Consider the following 8,686-nt stretch of genomic DNA (forward strand, 5'->3'; position numbering starts at 1 on the left):
AATAAGTTCTTGTAGCATTGTCGAACATCGGGAAGGTGTTTTGTGTGATGTGGGAATGCTTCATAGCTGAAATTCATGTTGTTCGTTGAAAATTAATTCTCCGCGTTTGGCATGTACAGCTTCGTACACCATCACCTTCATACACCGTCGTGACTATCATGACATGTCGTGATTGTGTTTTGTTTATGTTCATTGGGTATCCAGTGTTTCGAACTTTCTGCGTTTGGAACGAGAGTTAGAAGCATGACGTGTCCTGGATGCGTGGTGAAGTTTGTACCGGGTGTGGAGGATCCAGTGGGTTTTCTAATTGAACACGGGGTCGTGAAGAAAGGAAAGGAATGTCCAAAATGTGGCAGTGAATGTAAGATATTCGTTAGAAGGAATGGGATGTGGGTATATGCATGTTCAAAGAGAGTGCAGAAATAGGAAATAATTGCGAACCATTGACGCTAGCCCCATGAACCATTGGCGCGTGGTTTGGTTAGTTCAGTTAGGTTAGGATACATAGTTAAAATTTGGTGTCGTGTTAGTATCAGGATCTAGAATTGGAAATAATTACGAACACCATTGATGCTAGCCCAATGGACCATTGGCACGTGGTTAGGTTAGGATATATAGTTAAAATTTGGTGTCGTGTTAGTATCAGGATCTAGAAATTGGAAATAATTGCGAACCATTGGCACGTGGTTAGATTAGGATACATAGTTAAAATTTGGTCTCGTGTTAGTATCAGGATCTAGAAATTGGAAATAATTGCAAACCATTGACGCTAGCCCCACGAACCATTGGCACGTGGTTAGGTTAGTTCAGTTAGGTTAGGATACATAGTTAAAATTTGGTGTCGTGTTAGTATCAGGATCTAGAATATATATACAAAAAAATTCGCGAAAATCAACAGTTTCAATTCCGAAAAGTAACGCCTTATTTTTGCTTATTTTGCAATTTGTAGATGTTTCACACTTATTCCACAATGGATAGCCTCAAAAACGATTCACGGATAGCGCCACAAAAGATTACAATTTCCTCTGTAACACAACGCGAAAAAAAACATTAAAAAGAAATAGATCTGATGAAGTTTGTTCACAGGCAGTTCTTGGGTTCCAAAGGTTGAAACACTGCATAACAATTGAAAATCGAGAAAAGACAAGCCCGACACGTCATTATTTAGGAAGGTGTACGTGCCATATTGTGTGTGAGGCAAGCGGAAAGGCTAGGAGAAAGAAGTACTCGTAATGTGAAAAATTGCTCTTACTTTGATCAAAACAACGTCAATACACCTTCAGGAATGATCCGCGAAGCAGATACGTAAGTTTGAATGTCAAAAATTTGACAAACGATAAGCACGACGCGCGATTATGTAGGAAGGTGTTCTCGCCATATTGTGTCTCAGGCAAGCAAAAAGGCCTACCAGAAAGACGTACTGGTAATGTGAAAAATTGCTCTTACTGACATCAAAACAGGAATGATCCGCGAAGGAGATACGTAAGTATGAATGTCAAAAATTGAGGAAACAAAAATTAGAGGTGTCCGAAGGATAGTAAATTTTTAGCCTAAAAATTTACAAGTTTGGCAACTTTTGCAACCTACATTATAGTACAACTTCGGTATACTAATTGAAGGTGTGTGGGAGGATGAGAAAAGTTTTCAAAGTTTCTATAAGAGTAAATGTTTGAAGTTTGTAGAATATGCACAAGTTATGGGAAGCAGAAATTTATCAGAAATGCCTTTCTAAAAAGCAGGTTGTGGATGTCGTCATGTTTATACACTTTAGTTACAGCAATCGTGTCTTCTGGTTATAAAGAAGGAGTGGGTAATTCAAACTAAACTTAAACTAAGACATTCACATGGATTCAAAAGTGGTGAATATATGAAGAAGAAAGTGTGGCCCAATTGTTTAATTATGAATCATGGTGCACATGTATTTTTTGCATAGCTCGATTTCAAATTGTGTGTGTTAAAACATACTTCAGTGTCTTAGTCGTTGTCTGCTCAGTGTTTCTGAAGAACAATTTTTCCCTTTCGTATACTCTCAAATGATTCAATGTTACCGAGCAGCCATTTGTTTACTGTCATCTTTGATACAGACTGCTGCTGCTATCTACTTCAAGTGTGTGGGGTATGAAGGGGTATTTCTTGCTAAATGCTTCCATTTTTAAGTTAAGACGGGTCAGGTATAGGTATCAGCATTAAAAAAAATATCCTTCAATATTTTCATTGTTAGGTGGGTCAAGTTTAAGGCTATTAGCATTAAGATAATGATCCTAAATGCTTCAAATATCTGATCACGTAATACCTAGTTTCAAGCACAAGCCTCGCATCAAAATTCACGAAAACTCATTCAGAGTCGATTGGAAACCAAGAACACCTGATATGAAAGCAACATTTCAATTAAAAAAATATTTGGTAAATAACACTCAGCGAAGCTTTCAAGTGTGCGAATTAGTTTTGCCAAGCTTCAAACTTAGGCCCACAATTGTTTCCATTATTTTAAAGCAGTTCCTATCCCTAGTAGTCCTAAAAAAAACCTTGCAAATGTTCATTAAACAATTGGAACCGTTACTGAGAGTGTGGAAAAATTAAAACAAATAACCAAACCTGTCTAACAAAAATGAATGGAATATGCAAAGCCAACTGATTTTTATTCTACTCTGCGATATGGAGGAAATACAAAATGGGGTATTACTCTAAATGTATCAAAGCTGACAGTCTGTTACCCAGGCAACAGTCAAGAGATGTTCACTCTACGTAAATGCATAGGAGACATAAAATTAGTTCTACAACAAAAAAGATGCATTAAATTACCATGCCACCATAGCCAATTCATGTTGATACAGGTGCGACTTACTCACATAATACAGATTATCAATACAATATAAAAAGATATCTTATAAAATACCTAAAAGTACTTACGTTGGTGAGTATATGATTTCCGCGAAACTACGTTTCGGGATGTAACTATTCCCTTCATCAGGTAGAGAAGCTATGCCAATTTAATTATGCCATTGGCTGCATCGAACAAAACTTTGATCAAGAGGTATGGTAAAAATGGATAAGAAGGTTAAAATGTAATTTAAGGCAGTTGAACATGTGTAGGTGCCTTATTTCTCCCATTACGTTGGAATCCTGATGTAAAAGTCCATAAAAACACAAACAATTTACTAAGACATGCTAAAAGCACTTTTCCAGAAGTGGCTTGGTAAACGCTGTACAGCTGACTGAGGCAGCCTCTCATGGAATGCCAAAAGTTGTACGGTGTATTTACCTCTCACTCCCTTCCTCTCCCCCTACTTGGGTTATGGCCGGGGTGAACTGGAAGCAAATTTTATCTCTTGTAGTATCCCACCTTTTGATCCATTTTTCGTCAATCTTCCTATCTTCTCTGTTTAGTTTATTATCCCTCCCTTTGCAGATATACGATGCTTCATATACATTCCTACTTAATGGTTTATGATCAACTCTCACTATTTCTCGCTTCTGAATTCGATGTTCTTCCACAATCACGTGTTCTGATAGTCTAGTTCTTGGGGTTCCTTCTTTTATGTCTTTGTCATGCTCCCCCCACCTAATTTTCATGTTCGTGTAATAAAGAATATATAGGTCAAACCGGCCGCAGCATGAAAATTAGGTAAATACTTTTAGGTATTTTATAAAAGATCTTTTCTTTTTATATTGTACTGATAATCTCACCATAGTAAAGTCATATCGTCTAAATATAATAAATAGAATAAAATTAGCATGAAGTAATTGGAAGTTTGGCCAACAAACACAAAAGTCAGAACAACAATTGCTCCATCATATACATGTTTACCAATAAGTGCCAGTTTTGTTGACTGTTGTTTGGGGGACAAACTCCTGCTGCCATTCATAAAATACTTCAAGTGTGGCAACAAAGTGGTTAACTTACACTTACATATCAGTACCATCTTCACCATTCATGTGAAAAATTACTTCTGGTTGTAATCCAACAGCCATAGTTTAAATTCACACAGACACGGAAATTCTTCAACCCAAAGATTTGTATTGTTTCATTCCAATATTATAAAGATACACGTGTTTTCTACAAGAATCAAATGCTTTTCATGTCTGCAAGGACATACTGAACAGGTTTTCTGATTACCAACGTTAGGCTGGTCAGGTTTGGTGCTCTTAGCATAATAATTACATTTCTACATACTAAGAGCTACAACTCGTGTGTTTTGAGTAAGCTGATAGTTTTAGTATTTCACACATTCTTAATGTGAAAAAAACATGTATCAAACTTGTGATTTATGAGCATGAACAACCTACTTTCAACCACATTATACAGTAGAGCGTCGATTATCCGAAGTAATTGGGGGACATGGGTGTTCGGAAAACTGGTTTGTTCGGATAATCGAACTGTACATGTTTATTTGCCAAAAAGAAGTACTGTACAGTAAATTTATTCATAAAAACAGGCATCTCTTTAAGTACGTATTACAAAGTAACGTACAAAGGCAACTTTAGTAGGAATATATAGTATGTGGTACAGTTTATTAAACAAAAATATGTACATATTACATACGCATTTTGCATGAACAATACACACAGTACACAAAATTAACGTTTAAAAAAATCCTTTATTTTGGTCTGTCTAAGCAAGCCTACACGCTTACGAGCAGCTAAGTCACATACTTTTTTCATTACAGATATCTGAAAGTGAGCGAGTACACAGTTTGGTTAAGCGGTCGTTCGGTTGACCGACGTTCGGATAATCAACGCTCTACTGTACCTCACAAATTAATACCTTCTGCAACTCTGAAGTGCACAAATGCAGATTCCGAAAACTTCAAATTTACATTCATTCCCAGTACTCTAAAGAATCCACATATCCTCCTGTATAAGTTGTAGATATGAAGGGCCAGGGGAAGAAAACCAGGTTAATCAATTTTCGGTTTCTAAGTGAGTCAGTGTCCTCCTCCAGGGCCGTGCGGCCTAAGAAACCTGCGACTGGGTTGATCCTGGGTTCAGTCTCCAGGAATTTTCGGCCTGCGTATAGGACCGGTGGCAACCCACCATCGTGAGGAAATTGGGGAGATCCGAGTGAGTGAGCGAAAGTCGGTCGCGCAGACCTACAACGGCTCGGTAAACGTCAGGCTGTCCCCCGCCTATCCCAACATTGGTTGAAGATCTCCATGCTGAAAGAGGTGTGGAGGGAGACCGACAGCCGGTAGGTAAGCCAAGGCCCCAATGTTTGGCCTATACACTATACGACTTTTAAGTGAGTCAGTGATGTCATTTTCTGCCATGTTATTGCTGTGCTGTACTTTACAACATGCTTTCTTTTTAATGTTTTTTGCAGCTTTTTATTTACATGTTGAGTAAAATTTTGTATTTGAAAATCACTCTGCTCATTCTTCACACAAAACAACAACTATAGACTAGTTTTCCATTGGTATCAACAAAATTTGCAGCTGCTTGACACTAGTAGTAAATATAACAAAGTGATGTGAACATTGGTGCAAAAATTGATGAAATTTTCATGGTCATATATGGTAAAATGGCCAAAAAAAAGTAAGGAATTAAGGTAACAGAAAGCAGATGTGATTTTTTACAATCCACAGATTATCAATAATGAGTGGACTTGCACATATCTTCACCAGTACTAATTAAAAAAAAAGTTCATAATTGTAGCCAAACACTGTGTACCCCTCAAGAAAATGTAATTTAAGTTTCATGAGTGGTAATTTTAACAAAAAAATAAATTTCACCTATAATTCTATGTGTACCAGGAAAAATTTCAAAGTTAAACACCCAATTACATAAAAAGAAAAAAAGCATCACCTAAGCCTGGCAGTTACAAACATGGCAAGAGCACAGTGTCACTGATAACACTTGAAAATGTATTTAGTGTTTCCACATTTCCAAAAATATCCAATAATAATGGTTCTGAAAAATCAATACGATATGCAGAAATTTAGAAATTATTGACTTGCTGTTTTAAGTCCACTTCTATGCACAAATAGGTTAATCGAGACTGGACCTACAGTTTAAAGTGGGATCTGAACCACTGTGCAATGTGCCTCCACCGGGTATCGAACCTGGGACCCCTGAGTTACAAGGTGAGTTATACTTTAATCGAAAGATCACAATTGATTCTGAAATTTAATGTAGTTACAAATTGTGGAAACTATTAATTAGTGAAGTATTACTTATGCATCTGTACAACGTACATCAAGTGTGCAACTTTGTTAGTCTCTTTCTTACGAACAGATGAAAATGGATAATCAGACATTAAATCAATCAAACCTGAGAATTCTAATCAAAAAAACAAAAATTTAAGCCAATTAATGCTCTAACACCATCAAAACCATCCACACTGTCAGGACTACCCCAAAAAATACTTATGTAAAGATGAGAGCAGTTATTACATTTCTTACTCTGAACCACTCGCTATACTATTTTTAATAAACTTACTTAATCCAACATAAATATTGCATTACATGAATCATTGATATAATGCTAAATTTTCCCTTGAAAAATAATTTGTCTCATTGATACTTTCGAGTTGTGCGTGAATGCAAATCAATAATGATGAGGGAAAATAGCATGAAAGCATTTAAAATTATATATTTTTGCGGTGAAAGAAGCTGTTTCTGCTTTTCACAAGATCTGGTGAAAACAATCACATACATATGTTCCCCCATTCCAAGAATAATGTTTTTCCTGCAGCATGGTTTTCAGCTATTTATCATTACTTCCATTTCCAAAACTGCAATGTAAATACTATTTGGTGATTACAAGGTGACAACGTTACCACTACGCCACCGTAGACCATTCTGCATCTTTTGTGAAGAACTGATTTCCCATTCCTTTTCTATATGCTTGTATGAGTAAGTTAAGTAGTGGAAATTTGACACCCCTAACATTACAATTATGTTCCTACATGCTTACAGTGCTCTATTTTTGAGTAGGTTAGGATAGTCAGGTTTAACTTCATTAAAATTTCTACTTTCTTGCCTCTCCAGCATGGTCTCCATGTGAAAAAAATGCATCCCGGACTTACGAGAGTGGTCACATGCTACTTACCACAACATAATTTCTCATAAAATAATAGTTTCAGACACTTTCAAGCATGCAAAGTAGTTCTCCAATATTCTACACTCATATTTAGTATTCAGAATGCATTCCCCATTCTCTTATATGATAAGTTCCCAAAAACATGAAAAACCGGGAACAGAGGTAAGTAAATGATGATTCCTGTCTTCCCATCAGTGAATCACAGTAAAATCAAGCTTGAACATGTTCTAGTGGTAAAACCAAACAATCACTTCAACAAGTTGGCAAGTAGTAGACAATATTAAAACTGATTTATATCCATCCTTCTATCATATTCATTGCATAACTTTTTGCTATTAAAATGTAAATATTAGCATTAATAAGTGTCCAAAATCCGCCAGAGCCCAAAATGACTCCAGAACAACAAAACGTGACAAACGAATTATGCAGTAAAAAACACAAGAGGAGGATTGCTGCACAAATACCTAAAACGCACACAAAACCACACGTTTTTCTGTCTTCGTCACGTCACCACATTCGACCACAAAACTGTCCCCATTATTCCATAATATCAGGTGGTGTCAAAACCCTGTCATTTTCGTGGAAAATGTGCTAATCAGACTGATCGCAAATTGAACATACTACGATTTATTTTTCAACTTTTTTATTCTCGATGTCACTGATCTTCAGTAACTAGATTTCTATCAGCATCGGAATAGTGTTGTGTTAAAGAACAAATACTCACAGGATGACCTGTCGAAACATCACATTTGTCTTGTAAAAACACGAGATGACACTTCATGTGAATTACGAACTTTTATTTTGAAGAACAATGACAATTCGAGCAATTTCACTTAGCTATAGCTACAATTCGTGAAGAACAAAATGCGTTGCTTATAGATAAAATATTAAATCATTAATCACCAGTAGCAATAATTGCACTGCATAAATCACAAGAACCAAATTATAATAAACAAGATGACAATAAACCAATGTAACATTCATTCCTCTTGAACACAATTTTCTAAATTATTGCATAAAAACATCTGCATTTAGAAATATTACAGTCAGTTCATATTATATTGATCACGCTTATTATATAAACTCCAGAATATTCGTTTACCATGTTATATTTGCAACCATACATCAAACACATAGGCCGCCATATTGGAACTCTCAACAACAAGAGCCCGGATGAGTAAGCGCCAGAATAGAATTTGAGCTTGACAACTCAACCTAATTCTTTACCGACATATACACTAATTTCAACCTATTTCATACTCTATGTTACACCTTACCTAATAAAAATTATGTACTTCACACGCCATACTGAAAGTATAAAATCTTAGTACAACAGCTACAATCTCTTTCACTGCAAAGTACAGGCACTTTTAGCCAGTGTTGCCAATCTCCGAGTACAGGATTTCCCTTTTACCAGTGTAAAATTTCCCTTTTTCGACCTAAATTTCCCTCGTTTTTCAAAACACATCTGAAGCTGTATCTTTGTATTACTATAACTGTTAATCAGGACCGTATATAAGGGGGTTTAGTGGGTTCAAACCCCCCATTGAATAAAATACTATAAACTGATCATAGTTTCATAATATAATTATCCTAAAATAAACATTTGAATTTTAAAATAAAACACTAATATGTTGAAAAAATCCCC

The 8,686-nt window shown here is 36.0% G+C and overlaps 1 protein-coding gene across 4 annotated transcripts in view; it reads right to left on the reverse strand.

The window, feature by feature from the left end:
- Window positions 1-8,413, reverse strand: part of HUWE1 (HECT, UBA and WWE domain containing E3 ubiquitin protein ligase 1) — a 286,413-nt gene extending 278,000 nt beyond the window's left edge. For 3 of the 4 annotated variants that reach the window (XM_083117661.1, XM_083117662.1, XM_083117659.1), the window contains exon 1: window positions 8,316-8,413. The gene's annotated coding sequence lies outside the window, so the exon portion shown is untranslated. Of the gene's footprint in view, window positions 1-8,140; window positions 8,160-8,315 lie in introns of those variants that run through there. The other variant, XM_083117660.1, reaches the window with a different exon arrangement.
- Window positions 8,414-8,686: the final 273 nt, after the last annotated feature.

The sequence above is a fragment of the Lepisma saccharinum genome, chromosome 2 (genome assembly GCF_977018435.1).
Source record: "Lepisma saccharinum chromosome 2, izLepSacc3.1, whole genome shotgun sequence".
Taxonomy (NCBI): Eukaryota; Metazoa; Arthropoda; class Insecta; order Zygentoma; family Lepismatidae; genus Lepisma; species Lepisma saccharinum.